This window comes from Heterodontus francisci, unplaced genomic scaffold (assembly GCF_036365525.1).
Source record: "Heterodontus francisci isolate sHetFra1 unplaced genomic scaffold, sHetFra1.hap1 HAP1_SCAFFOLD_43, whole genome shotgun sequence".
NCBI lineage: Eukaryota > Metazoa > Chordata > Chondrichthyes > Heterodontiformes > Heterodontidae > Heterodontus > Heterodontus francisci.
In genome coordinates this window covers 8,974,974-8,992,695 of record NW_027141852.1, presented here as the reverse complement: position 1 = coordinate 8,992,695, position 17,722 = coordinate 8,974,974, and the positions used below count along the sequence as shown (strand labels likewise).

At 46.7% G+C, this 17,722-nt stretch overlaps 1 non-coding gene across 1 annotated transcript; it reads right to left on the bottom strand.

The window, feature by feature from the left end:
* Nucleotides 1–10,857: 10,857 nt before the first annotated feature.
* Nucleotides 10,858–10,929, bottom strand: trnaw-cca (transfer RNA tryptophan (anticodon CCA)). Its single transcript has one exon. It is a non-coding gene; the product is annotated as a tRNA-Trp (tRNA).
* Nucleotides 10,930–17,722: the final 6,793 nt, after the last annotated feature.

Below are 17,722 nucleotides of genomic sequence, written 5' to 3'. Positions count from 1 at the left end.
TGAGGGTGATGATGCCTTTCCTCATGGATTCTAACATGCTGCCAGCCTGGAGCATACTCTTGTTTACTGGCAGACATGTTGATTCTTTGCTCAAATCAGTGCACAATAAAAGAGACTGATTCTGTCAGGCTCCTTTTTATACAGGCCACCTGGACCTGGCTGAGAAAGGCAGAGTGAGAGCAGGGAGGGGAGGAGACAAGAGTGAAGATTAAACAGAGAGCTAGATGGAGGAGACACCCAGAGTGACAGACAGAGAGAGAACGGCCCCTCATCTTTCAGCTCCACCTCCAGTTTCCTCCGGGCTGCCAATTTCAAACCCTTTATTAACAGTAGAACCAAAACCCAGCTCTCCACACAAACCCTTCCAGACTCGGCCTTCATATTCAAGGCTTTCCAGAAAGCCGGAGCTTTTAAATATGGTCCCGATGCAATTAACACTCAGTAATATTCCCACCTAAACACAGTCCATTCTTTTCTAAGAAACCTCCTCAGTAACATCACCATTTCCTCACACATCCGCTTCCTGCAGTTTACAAACACCTTACTGCAGCTGTTTGGGGAATTTCCTGTGTTAAGATTGGAGTTGGAAAGCGGCCTTTACCCGGCAGTGTTATCGTCTCACACTGAATCTGCCAGACATCCTGTTCTCTTTATTGCGAGAGAGAAAGCACGGATTTAGGAAATGCTCATTTGAAATGATCTCTATTGAGAACGAGCCCGGCCGTGGGACATGTATTCCAGTGCAAAGAGCTGTCCATGACCGAGTGTTGCAGACTGGCACATTGCAACGTCCAAGACTATGTGCTGTGGGATGGCATTAAAGCTTCGGGAAGCCACCATGGAGACTCAGTGGGGAAAGGCTGCAGTCTGAGGCCCTAGTAGGCCATAGTACAGTGAGGGGCTGGAACCTGTGTAAACCCCTCGGGCTGTTTGCACCAGAGAATGTTTGATGTGTAATGTAAATACTGTAAATATAACCTGTGCAGGCTGGGATAGTGAGATACATCATGTACATTATTGAAGGAAACTGATCTGTATTGTACCTTATGTAATATTAAATTTGAACTGCTTTGCAATGTAATTGCACAAATTATATGAATAAAATACATATTGTGCAAAAGAGAGCAGCTTTCCTGTCAACACACACCTTGTCTCAGGGCACAACTTTCCTGTGATCTTGTCACACCCAACTTCGCTCTATATCTTCTGACACACACACTTTACAGTCTGTCATTTCCAAAAACAAGCATTCTAAAATCAAAAGATCTTTTGTTTATTTCTCCTTTCTTTTCATTTCTCCTCTATTCTTCTCAATCACTCCCTTCAACAGTCCTATTCAGATCAAGGTGGAATGTGAATAGTGTCACAACTCACCTGACACTATTATTACCCTTCTTTTCTCTTGTCTCATTCAATGGGAAAGTTTTATTCACCAGTCTGTTGCTGTTTTATACTCTTGCCATACCATCTGGTATTGCATCCATCTGAATTCTGTGCTTTCATGGCCTTACATATCTTTTCCTCTTCTGGATGATTTGTTTGCTTCAGTTCCATTCAACCAGGCTGGACCACAGGGAAGCTTAGAACCTTTGCCTTGGACGGGTCCACGTTGATCCATTACATTCAGAATCACCTCCGTGAAATAACTCCATAGTACAACTACAGTAACCACACAGCATCTGCTTCAAACACTCCTCCACATTTTATCTGTTCTGACCGTCAACACCTCCAGCTCTTTTGTTTAAGTGGAACCCATCAGGTGTGTATAGGCTCCTTCTATTCTGAAAGCTGCATCACTGGTTCAGGGAATTCAGCCCTGTTTCTCTACTCGAAAGGATCAGCCATGCTTGATCTGCCTCGTATTTTGCTTTTATTGCAACGTTACAAGACCTCCAATCCTCTGGCACCACACCTGTATCCAGTGAGGGATTGGAAAATGATGGTCAGACCTTCCAGTATTTCTTAAAAGCAAAATACTGCGGATGCTGGAAATCTGAAACAAAAACAAGAAATGCCGGATTCACTCAGCTGGTCTGGCAGCATCTGTGGAAAGAGAAGCAGAGTTAACGTTTCGGGTTAGTGACCCTTCTTCGGAACTTCGGAGTCACAAGTATTTGTGAGATTGTGGAAATGTCTGGAAGAGGAAAGACCAGCGGGAAAGCTCGGGCCAAGGCCAAGTCTCACTCCTCCCGGGATGGACTGCAGTTCCCGGTGGGCCGTGTTCACAGGCTCCTGAGAAAGGGTAACTATGCTGAGCATGTGGGTGCCGGAGCCCCGGTATATCTGGCTGCTGTGCTCGAGTATCTGAAAGCTGAAATCCTCGAGCTGGCTGGTAACGAGGCCCGGGACAACAAGAAGACCCGCATCATCCCCAGACACCTGCAGCTGGCCGTCCGAAACGACGAGGAGCTCAACAAGCTGCTGGGAGGAGTGACCAGCGCTCAGGGCGGGGTGCTGCCTAATATCCAGGCCGTGCTGTCATCCCGATGGAGGAGGAGGCCATGGAACAGGCCGGGCAGCAAAGCAGCTGCTCCATAGCTGATGGAGAGACAGGGACACCTACCTAAGAGAGTGAGTGAACATCTCCTGGGGCACAAGGGTGCATCTGCTGCAAAGGAGCCACACTGCTCATCTGTTCACCACTGCATCAATGGAGCTGCACAGTAGGGGTGGTTGGAATGTCACGATGGGCAGACTCTAACCCTTCAATGTCCCTGTTTTCACATGCAGGCTAGGATGAACGACAAGAGCGAAGAGCTGGAGAGACTGGGGGACAGAAGACACCTCTGAGGAGGAGGAGGGAGCCTCAGAGGGTGCACCGTCACATCATTCCCCTGCACCCTCCACCAGCACAGAAACCCTCACTCGGTGGGTATCCACTCGCTGTTAGATTTGGGCACACAAGCTGGTGAGCACGTCACAGACAGGCCCGGGCAGCTGACGGAGGCTGTGACAGCCGAGGCCACTGGCAGTTGGAAGTCTGTGGGAGGCCAGGCCCATGCTGAGTCCCAGGCTGATGACGTGCCTCTGGTGTCACCAGCAACACGGGAAATGCTGCAGCTGCAGCAAGAGGTCAGGCAACATCTGGCAGAGTTGCCGGAGGTTATGTGTACCCAAGTTCGGATGATGGAGGAGTCCATCCAGGCCTTGCATGCTGCACTGTCTCTGATGGGGGTGTGTCTGGCTTCCTTCCTTGAGAGATTGGTGACTCTGATGGAGAGCCAGATCCAGCCGACCAATCAGTGGCTGCCGGAGATGTGTGCAGACCTGCACTCCATCGCTTTGTCCATGAGCTCCATCCAGCGGTGACAAGGCGAGAGGGGGGACGAGGCACCTGAACTTTTCACCAGGTCCACATCCCTCTCAGGTCAGCAGCGAGGTACAAGTGTGTCTTATAAGGGGGAGGAGCAGCTGGCTGCTACATCTGGGGTCTCCTCTCAGGGTGCTCCTGGTGTGGACAGTAGCTCCAAAGCCCCTCTGCGAGTGACACAAGTGATGCCAGTGCCTGCCTCCATCACCCTCGATGACAGAGGGGGGGTCCCTGTACCTGTGCAGGAGGCCCTCAGTGTGCCGGGGCCCTCCTGGCCTCAGGCAGCAAGAGGACGGCCACCAATGTCATCCCAAGCCATGGGGCAGCAAGGTCAGCAGCCTGTCTCCACCTCAGCTGACAGAGCAGGGGGAGCACCACGTAGGAGCATGCGGTAAAGATTTCAGAAGAGCACCTAGAATCACTTGGGTTCATGGTGAATGTGCATTCCAGATGGATAGGGTTGCATTTGATGTCACACGGAAGAAAGAAATGATGTTGTCTCACTATGTCTCCTTCCTATTGTTGATGCCCTTTGGGACTTCATTTAAAACCTTCCTCCCAAGGGGCTGGAAGTGAGGGACCAAGCCCTGAGTTCACAAAGCTTCGGTCTTGTCACTGTGCGATGTGTACCTGGACGCTGCAGTGCAGAAGGAAGCAGGCGACAACAGGGCTGCTTAAAGCTAAGACTTTATTGCTGTGGTTCCAGAAGGTGGTAAGGCTCAAAGGAAACTTGAATGTATAAGGGTGTCTCATGTCTCCCTTGTGTGTATCTCATTGCCCCTTTCCTGCTGTGCCTGAGGTTCTTCATCAGGCACTGCTTGGGCAGCATCCTCCTCCACATCCTCATCATCAGAGGAGACATCACACTCCACGATATCCTCACTTGTCAACACCTCACCCCTCTGTAATGCCAGATTGTGCTGTGCACAGCAAACCACCACGATATGTGAGACCCTCGCCGGGACATACTGAAGGGCTCCACTGGATCGATCTAGGCACCTGAATCTCATCTTCAGGAGACCAATGGCCTCCTTGATGGTCGCTCGGGTTGACCCGCAGCAGGTGTTGTATCTCTCCTCTGCATCCGTGCGTGGGTTCCTCACAGACGTCAGTAGTCATGTCCTCAGTGGTTAGCCCTTGTCTCCAAGGATCCATCTCTGAAAGCGGATGGGGCCGCGGAAAGGTTCTGGCACCTGGGAGTGCCTTGGTATGCAGGCGTTGTGGCTGCTTCCCGGGATTTGTGCACACACCTATGGGATCCATTTGCAGTGGTTGCAGACCAATTGCACACTGAGCAAGTGGAAGCCCTTCCTGTTGAAGGCTGCTGGCTGGTCTGCAGGAGCCTTGATGGTCACATGGGGTGACACCCTACACCTGGGGGAATCCAGTGATGGCCCCGAATCCTATAGTCCTCTCAGCTTGACTGTTTGGATCAATGTGCACATAGTCACCGGCCCTCCTGAACAGGACATTGGTGACCTCCTTGATGCACTGATTCACCAAAGACTGTGAGATTCCACACATATCTCCAGTGGATCCCTGCAATGATCTGCTGGTGCAGAAGTTCAGTGGCACAGTGACCTTCAGTGACACTGGTATCAGGTGCCCACCAAGTCCCATGGGGCACAGCTGCATCATGGCAGAGAGATCAGTGACGACCTCCGTGCAGAGGCGCAGTCTGTGGAGACACTGTCACTCGGACATCTGCAGGTAGTTGAACCTCAGCTGACGTGTTCCTCTGCCTCCTTCTCCAGCCTCCTGTTCGAGGCTGGCCTTCCTATGGGCCCCCAAGCTGCTGTGGTGCCCCTGCTGGTGCCTGCGCCTCCCTCCCTTCCTCTCTACTCCTCCTCCTCCTCAATGTGAGCCTTGAATGAGGCCCATGACAGGTTGCCCCTCCCTGAGTGCAAGGCCTTCACAGTAAACAACACCCAGCCACATTTACCTCACTTGTCACCCTCAATGAGGTGGCACTGCCCCAATGGTACCCTGGTGTGGGTCACCCTGCAGAGCTGGCACATTGGCCCCCACTCCTGACACTGTTTCCCGATGCCCTTTCCATCTCCACCCTTACTGCCAAGTTACGCTGCCTCACACGATAGCTTCCCAGTGAAGCCAACACTCAGCTCCCACCTCCCAGTCACCTCCTTTAACCAGGCGAGGCTCTGAAGCCCCGTGGTTCCCGTGCACTATTAGTTCAATTGGATCCAGTGAATAAAATTGCTGACAATTGGACTCATAAATACTTTAAATGCCTTCTTGCCGTGTGGATGTGCGAAGTCTGCCCTCCATGTCAGCCGCCGACAGAAAAATCCGGTCCGACGTCTTCCATCCCTATTTTATACACCCCCCCTCCCCCTCCCCAGCCTCCATTCCCGTCTCCAACGGTCCCTTAAAATTCTGGCCCATGTCTCTAAGACTAATGGGAGTGAAACTACATCTGCACCTTAGCCTGAACAGGGAGAGCTGCTCTCTCTGTGTTCAAAGTGAATGAATCTGCTCTTTACCTTGTCTTACTGGAACGTTCACTGTCTGGAAATGTCTGTTTGAAAATGTTTTCCTGTTATATTAATGGAGCAGAGGAGCAGATGTTAGTTGCTGTTCAACAGAGAGGTTTGGAAGTGGGTGAAGGGGTGGAGTGATGGTGTGAGTGAGAGGTGCAGTGAGTTGGCCATTCTCAATAGAGTGTCAGGAATGAAGGTCAGAGGAACAGACCAGGCAGGAAACACAGAAAGAGCGAGGAGAAGCTGGTGTGAATAACAGAGATTAAACAACAGGCTTGTTCAGTTGGTTTGGGTCTGGTGTTCAGAATACCCGGAATATGGGTTCACTTCCCTTCCAACTCAGCGAATTGTATCAACATTATGTTCATAAAACCATAGAATGATACCCAAAGAAGGAGACCATTTGGTCCATTGCGTCAGTGCTGTCTCTTTGGTTATGTTATCCAATTAGAACTGCTGCTCAGCTTTTTCCTGTCATCTGTACATTTTTCCTTCCAGTATTTATCCCAATTGCTTTTCAAAGTTACGACTGAATCTGCTTTCAAGTCCTGATCAGACAGTGCATTCCAGATCACAACACATCACTGTATAAAAAATCATTCCTCATTTCGCCTCTGGTTCTTTTCTCAATTACCTGATAAATACATCCTCTGGTTACTGACCCTTTTGCCACTGGAAACAATTTCTCCTTATTTGACTTATTGAAAACCTTCTTGATGATGTCACATACTAGACTGCCAGTAAAACTGAAGCCCATGGAATAAAAGAGACAATGACAGCATGCATATGAAGTTTGCAGACTGATAGGAACATAGAAGCAGGAGTAGGCCATTCAGCCCATCGAGACCACCCCACCATTCAATATGATGATGACTGATCATCCACTTCAATGCCTTTTTCCCACACCATCTCCATATCCCTTATGTCATTTGTATTTAGAAATCTGTCAATCTCTGCTTTAAACATACTCAATGACTGAGCTTCCACAGCTCTCTGGTGTAGCGAATTCCAAAGATTCACAACCCTCTGAGTAAAGAAATTTCTCCTCGTCTCTGTCCAAACTGGCTTTCCCCTTATGTTGAAATTGTGTCCCCTGGTTCTAGATTCCTCAACCGGAGGAAAAACTTCATCTACCCTGTCTATCCCTTTAAATATTTTGTAAGTTTCAATGAGATCACCTCTCATTCTTTGAAACTCTAGAGAATACAGTCCCAGTTTCCCCGATCTCTCTTCATAGGACTGTCCTGCCATCCTGGGAACAGGTCTGGTGAACCTTCATTGCACTCCCTCGATGGCAATGATATCCTTCCTCAGGTAAGGGGACCAAAACTGCACACAGTATTCCAAAGTGCAGTCCAACCAAGGTTATATACAATTGAAGCAAGATTTCACTACTCCTGTACTCAAATCGTCTTGTGATAGAGGCTAACATATCATTCGTCTTCTGAATTGCTTGCTGCACCTGCATGTTAGCTTTCAGTCGCTTATTGACAAGGACACCCAGGCCCCTTTGTACATCTACACTTTCTAATCTCTTACCATTTAAGAAATAATCTGCACATCTGTTTCTCCTACCAAAGTGGATAACCTCACATTTTTACACATTATATTCCATGTGCCACTTTCTTGTCCACTCACTAAGTCTGTCCAAATCCCCTTGAAGCTGTTTTGCATCTTTCTCACAACACACATTCCCACCTAGTTTTGTGTCATCTGCGAACTTGGAAATATGACATTTGGTTCCCACCTCCGAATCATTGATATATATTGTGAACAGCTGGGTCACAGTGTGGTGGTGAACAGTTGTATTTCTGTCTGGAGGAAGGTTTACAGTGGGTTCCCCATGGTTCCTCATAACTTCAGTTATGTGCAGAGACTGGAAAAGCTGGGGTTGTTCTCCTTGGAGCAGAGCAAGTTCAGAACAACTTTGACAGAGTTAGAATCAAGGAATCAAATTGTTACAGTACAGAAGGAGACCATTCAGTCCATCATGTCCATGACAGCTCTTTGCAAGAGCAAATCAGCTAATTCCACTCCTCTGCCCTTTCATTGTAACCCTGCAAATTTTCTCTATTCAGGTGTTTATCCAATTCCCTTTTGAAAGATACGATTGAATCTGCCTCCAGCACACTCTCAGGCAGTGTATTCCAGATCCGAACCACTCACTCTGTCCCACACCCCTGGTACCATTGCAGAAAATCTCTTCTGTTCATTTCATCCCTCATAAATAATTGAAATGAAATGTTTATTAGGAAATGCACAATATAAAAAAGAGAGAGAAATAAATGCTGAGAAAAATAGAAGTCAATGTTTGGAAGGTAAAAAGAGCAAAAGATGTAACTTTTATTCTGGTTGAGTGAGAGGAATATATCACACTCTGGGGCTCTTTAAGAGGATTTACTGATAAACCTGGGATTTGAGAGGAAGCTGGTTCATGGTTTACAGAACAAATTCAGCCCCTGGGGTGGAGCCAACAGCTGCACCGTCCAATAACAGACAGGATGGGGACACTGTCTCAGGCCTAGTGAGCTCAGTCGATGAAAGCATGAAACTCTGAATCTCAAGTTTTTGAGTTTGAGCCTCACGGTGGGTGTCTTTTATTTCCTTTTTAGGCCGATTTTACAGCCATTCTCCAGCTCTGAATTCCTCGGCAGAGAGTTCAAGGAGTGTTTGAAATGAGATTCAACAGCAGTATGAGAAAGTCTTTCCTTGATTCAGGACTCTTACCTCTCTGCAGCATCTCGCTGCTGAAGATTGAACTTTATCTCATTTCATTCTCAGCTCATGGTCAGTGTGGATCACTGGGACTTCTGGCTGTCTCCCACTTCACAATCCATCAGTGCTGAGAAATCAATGGGGAATATTACTCACATGTTACAATGTTTTATAAATACTTGAATGTATTTCACATTGTGTCTAACAGTGTGAATCTCCCCTGGTATATCAGCTCACCAATACTTCAACAGAACATTCACATAATGTGAGCTCTGAGATCTGTTCAGATCCCATTCCCAAGACCTGGCAAGTGGGATTGGGCTGGATCGCTCTTTTTCAGCTGGCACAGACACGATTGCTAAATGGTCTCAGTCTGTGCCATAAATTTTCTCCATTTTCTATGTTCTATGAAGTGAGGTGTGATTGGGAGGGGCAATTCCACCAGGGTTATATTTTCTACCAAAACAATGACACAAGGGATACTTCACTTTTTTATTCATTCATTCATGCGATGTGGGCATCGCTGGCTAGGCCAGCATTTATTGCCCATGAGAAGGTGGTGGTGAGCTGCCTTCTTGAACCATTGCAGTCCATGTGGGGTAGGTACACCCACAGTGCTGTGAGAAAGGGAGTTCCAGGATTTTGACCCAGCGACAGTGAAGGAACGGCGATATAGTTCCAAGTCAGGATGGTGTGTGGCTTGGAGGGGAACTTGCATGTGGTGGTATCCCCTGTATTTGCTGCCCTTGCCCTTCTAGGTGGTAAAGGTCACTGGTTTGGAAGGTGCTGTCAAAGGAGTTGTGGTGCATTGCTGCCGTGGATTTTGTAGACGGTACACACTCTGCAACTGTGCGTCGATGGTGGAGGGAGTGAATGTTTGCAGATGGGGTGCCAATCAAGCGGGCTGCTTTGTCCTGGCGGTGTTGAGATTCTTGAGTTGGAATTGCACCCATCCAGGCAAGTGGAGAATATTCCATCACACTCTTGACTTGTGCCTTGTGGATGGTGGACAGGCTTTGGGGAGTCAGGAGTCATGGATGAGTGAGAGGAATATATCACACTTTGGGGCTTTTGTAAAAGGATTTATTAATAAACCTGGGATTTGAGAGGAAGCTGCTTCATGGTTTACAGAACAAATTCAGCCCCTGGGGTGGAGCCAACAGGTGCACTGTAATTACTCACCTCAGGATTCCAAGCCTCTGACCTGCTCTTCTAGTCACGTTATTTGTATGGCTACCCATGGTAACCTCCATGATGTTGATGGTGGGGGATTCAGTGATTGTAATGCTATTGAATGTCAAGGGGAGATGGTTAGATTCTCTCTTGTTGGAGATATTCATTGCCTGGCACTTGTGTGGTGCGAATGTTACTTGCCACTTATCATCCCAAGCCTGTGAGACTGAAATAGCTCAGTTGGGAGTGTGTTAGACTGAAGATCCCTGGTTCAATCTGGGGTTTTGGCAGTTCTCCTTTATTCTGCATCACCCTTTGGTTTTGACTCTTGAGCTGCACACTTTACACTGAAATTATTTACCCAACTCTGAAGGTTGGATTGGAATAGAGAGATATCAAGGATGGGAAATATTTACCTTGTCTGCTTTAGCTTATTCTCTATCTCCCTGTGTCCTTTTCCCCAGTTTTTGAATCTTTCGGGGCCGGGTGAACATTTGATTTGCTGCATTTGTCCCAAACTGAAGCCTTTTCCACATCTCTGGGTGGTCAGACTCGCTCTGTCTGTTTTTGTTGCTCGTGACCATTAACGAGAACAGGCCACGAGTTCAACGTTTATCAGCAAACGGAAGATAATTGGAAAGAATTCTGTGTTACTCCAGATCAGTGACAAAGATACAATGGATGTTATTCAAAATAAATTCCCTTTGACATTTTATGTAAACTTGTTTGCATCCAAAAGTTGGATTTTATGTGTAACAAAAATGTGTCAAATTATTGACTGACCATGTGACAGCGCACATGGGGATCAAATCCACAGCCTTGTTGTTATCAACACTGCGTCCTAACCAACTGAACTAAGCGGCCTATAGACTGAGCCAGGTATGGGTTTGAGCCGCACGCTGGGCGGTTTGTGTTTTATTTCTCACACTGGGTGACAGAGCGATTGTACAAACAATGGACACATCACATCCCTGAAACATTGTTCTGATATAAAACAGTGTGAAATAAGAACTGAGCATGGAAATGGAACGGAACCAGAAATCAGGACTTTAATCTATTAGAGTTGATCTTGAAATTCAACCATTCACTGAACATTCCAATGGATCGAACTCTCTTCTGATATAAAATCCAGAAACTTGAGCTGCTGTAAAACACAACTGAACCTGACGTGATTTGAACACGCAACCTTCTGATCTGGAGTCAGACGCGCTACCGTTGTGCCACAAGCTCGCCGATAAAGCAAAGTGTTCCATTCCTGACAGATTTACTTCTTGTTTAGATTCAGTGATTGAAATTAATTCAATCCTCATCTGACCTCCACTCTGTGAAGGCCTGCAATCCGACCTGAACCCGACGACCTGTGTCGGGTTCGGGTCATGTCGGGTCGCTCTTCCGGTTCTGGCTTTCGGGCTCGGGTCAGGTTGGGTCAGGTTCAGGTCAGGCTGGGTCCAGGTTGGTCTGAGTCCGTGTCGGACACACACAGTAAGTGCTACATTTAACTTTGCTGGGAAGTTGAGTTTAATAAGTGTCAAAAGTTGAAAAGCCAACCAAAGCCGGGAGTCCGGGTCATTAAGGAGGGAAACTCTGAGTCTGCGCAGTGAGCAAGTGAGCATCTCTATGACGTCATTGCGCTCATGCTGCAGCTTCCTGTAGATTCGGAATCGGGAGGTAGATAAAGTGAACATTCCGGTGGTCGGGTTAGGCTCGGGTTAGTTTGGGTGTGGGAATAAATGGAGATACTCGGGCCGGGTCAGGCTCGGGTCCAATGTGGTTCTGTCAGGTTCGTGTCGGGTTTTTTTTCCTGACCTGAGCAGGCCTTTACTGCTCTGTCAGTTCAGTGCCTTATTTAAACTATTACTTGGAGTTCTGTTTTACAGGGTCTCGGCTGTTTAAGTGTTTCCCAGACCCACTACTCTGATTAATCAGATATTTTGCTGCTAACTGCTGCTGCTACAATTGAAATGTAAAAAAGAATTTCCAGTGACCTGCAACCAATGGACAAATACATTTCAGAAAGATAAAGTTCATTCACCAATCCACAAATGTGTCTTTCTGCTTATATTTATAAACAACTCCTTCTCTCCACTATGGGAACTATACAATCACGACAGTTATTTGAAAGTTAGTATAAGATGTTCCAGTTCATCAATTTTAAAACTGCAGCAGGTATTTTCCAGAAAACTTCTCTGTTGGAACCTCAGTCCCATTTAGATTGAAAGTGGACAATTAATGTATTCACTTGTTCATTGTGGACAGGTGTCTGACTTCGAATAAATCTCATTAACTTTCAATGAGGTGGCAGTATTTCTGTGCTCCCATTTTACACAGTCTGTCCTGTTCATGCACCATGTTTTTATTCTCCTCTCCCATTCTCCACAGGATACAGATTACAAGCATCATCAATCTAGCTGTTGAAAAGCATTGGAAGAATCTGGTCACACAGGTATTGAAACATTCATTTTCTGCCATTTTCCAAGTTGGTTGCTTTAAACACAGTACAATGTGTAATCATCTTGAAAAGAGATTCTCTTCAATATCCAATACAAATTGAATTACAAACCTGACAGACAAACACAGGAGAACAAGTGACTAGTGAACACAAACCTCATGGTGCTCATTTTCAGATTTATTGCAGTCATCCGACAAAACAAGTGAAAGAATATTCCAGTGAAATGATTTGGAAAGTAGGTGTGACTTTTGTTGGTGCCTTTCTTTGCTCTGTTGGTGAAACTTTCTTGCACCTGACTCCTGTTCATGTCTCTGTTTCCTCTATTGAATGAGGAAGGAGGTATTTGATCAGAAATCAACTGGATTGTGTACCTTTGAGAGGGGATTTCTGCACCATCAGGGCTGGAAACAGGAGTGAGTGAAAGACAATGTGTGGAGTTTGATTTTGTACAGAGGGAGAGCAAATCTAACAGGACTGTGAGATATTGGCCTGGATTTTACAGCCCCAATAGCGGTGAACTCTGAGACTTTCACTGCTATTGAGGGTCTGAACAGCACTGCAACTGCTGGTACATGCACACACTAACACCAGCATCTGGAAGTTGTGGTGGTGAGAAATGTGCTTAGAAGGAGCCTCTGATCATAATCGCATCAGCCCACTCTTTAAAGTGACAGGGACCTGTAGTTCAGCAATTTGGGCTCATTGCCCACAATGTACCCTGATTTTTACCTGGGTTGGATTAAAGCCGGTACCAACAGTGAACAGGTCCCTCTATTCCTGCAAACTCTTTAGAACTGTGCCATTAAGTATATATTGCCTCTCCCTATTCCTTCTGCTAAAATGCATCACCTCACACTAGTCACTATTAAAATCCATCTGCACCTGTCTGCCCATTCTGCTAGCCTATCACTGTCTTGTTGCAGGTGATTCATTTCATCCTCACTGTTTGCCACTTCTCCAAGTTTGGTGTTATCGGCATATTTTGAGATTCTACTCTATATTCCAAGATCCAAGTCATTTATCTGTCGCAAGTAAAAAGCAGTGGTTCCAGCAGTGACCCTTGGGGAACAGCACTGTCGACAACCTTCAGGTCTGAGAATGAATCATTTATTACGCCTTGCTGTTTTCTGTCCTTAAGCCAATTTCCTATCCAATTGGACACTGACCCTCCTATTCCATGAACCTCAATGTTGTTAATCACCCTTTTATGTGTCGTTTCTTAAAATCCATAGAAACAACATCCACTGCATGCCCTTCATAAACCTTCTCTGTTCGTTCATCAAAAAATGCAGCTAGATTAGTCAAGCATGAACTCCCATGTATAAATCCATGCTCACTCTCCTTAATTAACTCAAACCTCTACAAGTGACTGTTGATTTTTTCCCTGATTGTTCTTTCTAAAACCTTACCCACCACTGCTGTTAATCTAACTGGCCTGTAGTTAGCCGGACTGTCCTTACACCCTTTCTTGAATAAGGGTGTCACATTTGCAACTGTTTAATCCTCTGACACCTCCCCCGTATCCAGGGAAGATTGGAAGATTACAGCAAGCCTTTCTGTTATCTGCATCCACATTTCCTTTCGCAATCTGGGATGAAAGCCATCCGGACCAGGTAATATATCTTCCTGAAGCATAACCAGCCTTTTCAGTACCTCCCTCTCTCAATTTGTACCCTCTCCATTGCCTCTACACTCTCCACTTCTCCTGATATTTTGTCAAATTCCACTTCCTTAGTGATCATTGGTACAAGGTACTTATTAACTAGATTAACATTGCCCTGCAGCTCGAAGTATATATTACCCTCTTTGTCCCTAATGGGGCCCACTTCACCGCTGACTACCTGCTTATTATTTATATACTGCTCGAAGATTTTTGGGTTCCCTTTCATGTTGACTGCCATTCTATTCTCGTAGAGATAGAGAATAAGCTAAATATAGAAGATATAAATATTTCCCATCCTTGGGTGAGGTGGAATTTTTTTATGCTGTGAGTGGTAATGTCCTGACCCACGAGTGTGTTGGAAGTAGAGACAATCAATGATTTGAAAAGGAAATTGGATGGATACTTGAAGCAAAGGAACTTGCAGGAGGAAAGGGATCGAGCAGGTGAGTGGAACTGAGCAGCTGGCTCCGATAATTGCTGCAGTCACTGCGATCCCCCTTAATTTTGTACAAGGTGACAATGTTTGCATCACGCATGTTTTGAGCCCTTGTTGAGCTGGACTATGGTGGGCTCACTGTCCAGTTCCTCCATGACAGGGAAGTCTGGAATGGCACTGAGAGCTACTTCAATGACAATGTTCTCCGTTATGTAGAGTTCAAGATAATGCTCCACTCACCTTTCCATCTGCTTGTTAGGTTCAGTGATGATCACCCCTCTCTTTGTCTTCAAAAGGTGCTGATTTAGTTACTACTGGGCCCATTGCTTTCTTCATTCCTTCATACATCCCTCTAGCATCCCCGGATTCATCAGCAGAGTTTTAAACAGTATTGATTGGTGCAGTGCCGAGCAGTCTGCAGAGACTTGTTTCTGGCAGCTCTGAGAGCAATTAGATGTTGTTTGCTGGGGACTTGTTTGTAGTTCATGAGGGCCCTCCTCTTAGTTACAGTAACTGACTCCATTTCAGTCCAATAAGCCTCAAACCAGTCAGCATTCCTCCCATCTCTTTTCCTATACACAGTGAGTGCAGAGATATAGATGGTGGTGTGCAGATGATTCCACTTTGACACTGCACTGAGGCCTTGAGCATTGTTGTCTGAAAGAGCCTGATCGAGGATGTTGAGGAACTCCTGGGTCCTTTCTGGATCAGTGGTTCGGCAAGTGTTGATCAGAAGACGAGCTTTCATCATGGATGGATGAAGCTTCCTTGGCTGAAGCCTGACCTTGTTACACACCAGGGAGTGGTCAGTGTCACAGTCAGCGCTGTGATAGCTGCGAGTGATGAGGACACTGCTGAGGGTGTTATGTCTGGTGAAGATAACGTCTCGCTGGTGCCAGTGGCATGATTTCGGATGTCTCCAGGACACCTTGTAGCACAGCTTGACCTGGAAGTAGCTGTTCATCACACAGAATCCATGGTGACAGCATAGCTCCAGCAACCTCTGTCCATTTTCGTTCATCTTGCAAATCCCCTGGTGCTCTATGCACATTGGCAAAGCTGTGTAGTCAGTACCCAAGCTTGTGTTGAAGTCTCCTAGAAGGTACAGTCCCTCAGTGCTGGGAATTCTACTGATGGCAGTGTCAAGTGTCACATAGAATTGATCCTTGACATCTGGGGTGGAGGTGAGTGTCGGGACATCGATGCACATGAGATTAACTGGGCCCACACGTGTTGACAAGTGAAGAGTAAGAAGTCTCTCTGAGCCTACTGTGGCTGGTTCACTCATCTCAAGTGGCGTGTATTTTACTGTGAAACCCACTCCATGCTCACGAGTTGCCTCTTGGGCTTTCCCCTGCCAGAAGAAGGTGTAGTGTTTCTCTTTGAGGGATCCACTTTGAACGAGTCTAGTTTCTTGCAGCACAGCAATGTCCACATTAAGCCTTGTGAGTTCTTTGTCGATCACAACTGTCTTGTGTGTGTCATCAACCTGCAGAAGGTTGTCGGTAAGGCCAGGACACATGGTCCTTACATTCCAGCTTGTGATGCGAAGGACTGGTGTCTTCTTTGTTGAGTTTGTTTTTCTTGGTGCATAGATTATCGATCCGCCTGTTGAGAGATGACTCTCTGAGCTCCAAACACCCATTGAAGCAAGCAGGTCGTGGCTTCACAGCACCTAACTGACTGGGGGCTGCCCAGCTTGGAGTGAATGGTAGCTATCCAATGAGACACTAAGAGCTCTCCCACTGTCCGAAGTAACCCCTGGCGCTCATACTCTACACCAATTGAATGAGAGCTTATAATCAGTAACTGTTTATTCCCGGGTTGTGCTCATGTTTAACCACGAAGCTGGAGTGTCCTCTCTAGGGCACAGGCCTGGGCAAACAGTATGGAGACCCTGAGCATCAGGACCCCCTCTCAGCATTGCTCGTATTGTCCAAAGGAAAGGAAAAACCAGTACTGTTTGTTACCAGTTTTGCTGTCGGAGTTGCTGGAAAACTGCCTGATAAGTAACAGGTAACTGCCTCCAGGACTCCACTCCGGATTTACTGTCCAGGTTTACTGCCTCAGCCTTCTTATTTATTTATTTAGAGATACAGTACTGAAACAGGCCCTTCCAGCCCATCAACCACCCATTTATACTAATCCTACATTAATCCTATATTCCGACCACATCCCCTCAATTCCCCTACCACCTACCTACACGAGGGGAAATTTACAATGGCCAATTTACCTATCAACCTGCAAGTCTTTGGCTGTGGGAGGAAACCAGAGCACCCGGCAGAAACCCACGCAGTCACAGGGAGAACTTGTAAACTCTGCACAGGCAGTAACCAGAATCGAACGCGGGTCACTAGAGGTGTGAGGCTGCGGTGCTAACCACTGCGCCACTGTGTCTTCTCGAGACACCCCTTGAGAAGTGAGACTTTTTGCCCAGAGATGGGGCTCTGTTTCTTGGCATCAGGATGGAACCACACACCAGTGGGCCTGTATGACATGCACAAGGATATCACACACTGCCCCATCTCTGGTACAGATCAGAGTCAGACACTGAACAGATTGCAACCCACAAGGACATCACAACCTTCCCGCTCTCTGGGACAGGTCAGTGTGATACACCAAACAAACAGCACCCCACAGTGACCTCATAAATGCCACGTCCCTGTGACAGATCAAGGTCAGACACTGCAAATATTGCAACCACAGGAACATCACAAATTGCCCCATCCCTCGGACAGCTCGGGGTCTGACATTGAACATATTGCAACAACAAGGACATTACTGTATTACTCCCTCCATTCTGAAAAACAAGCATTCACCCTACTTTTTACCCTGCAGCCAATTTTGGATCCACACTGCCACTGCCCCTTTAATCCCATCTGCTTGAATTTTGTTAGCAAGTCATAGAGACATGCAAAACTGAAACAGGCCCTACGGCCCACTGAGTCTGTGCTGACCAACCACCACCCATTTATAGTAATCCTACACCATAATCCCATATTCCCTACCACGTCCCCACCATTCTCTTACCTACACTAGGAGCAATTTACAACAGCCAATTGACCTATCAACCTGCAGTCTTTGCTTGTGGGAGGAAACCGGAGCACCCAGCAAAAACACACACAGTCACAGGGAGAACTTGCAAACTCTGCACAGGCAGTACCCAGAACTAAACCTGGGTTGCGAGAGCTGTGAGATTGCAGTGCCAACCACTGTGTCATTGTGCTGCCCCAAATCTAGTTCATGATTTCTTTTCAAACACAATTTTGATGTCCAGACACGTACCATCAACCTCACCACCCTCGTCAACTCTCTCTGAAACTTCATCAAAGAAATTAATTCATTAATTATTTCAGACACAATCTTCTGTTAACCAATCTGTACTGGCTGTCATTTATTAGCCCATGTTCTACCAAGTGACAGTTAATTTCCTCTTGGATAATTGTCTCTAAAAGTTTCCCCACCACCGACATTA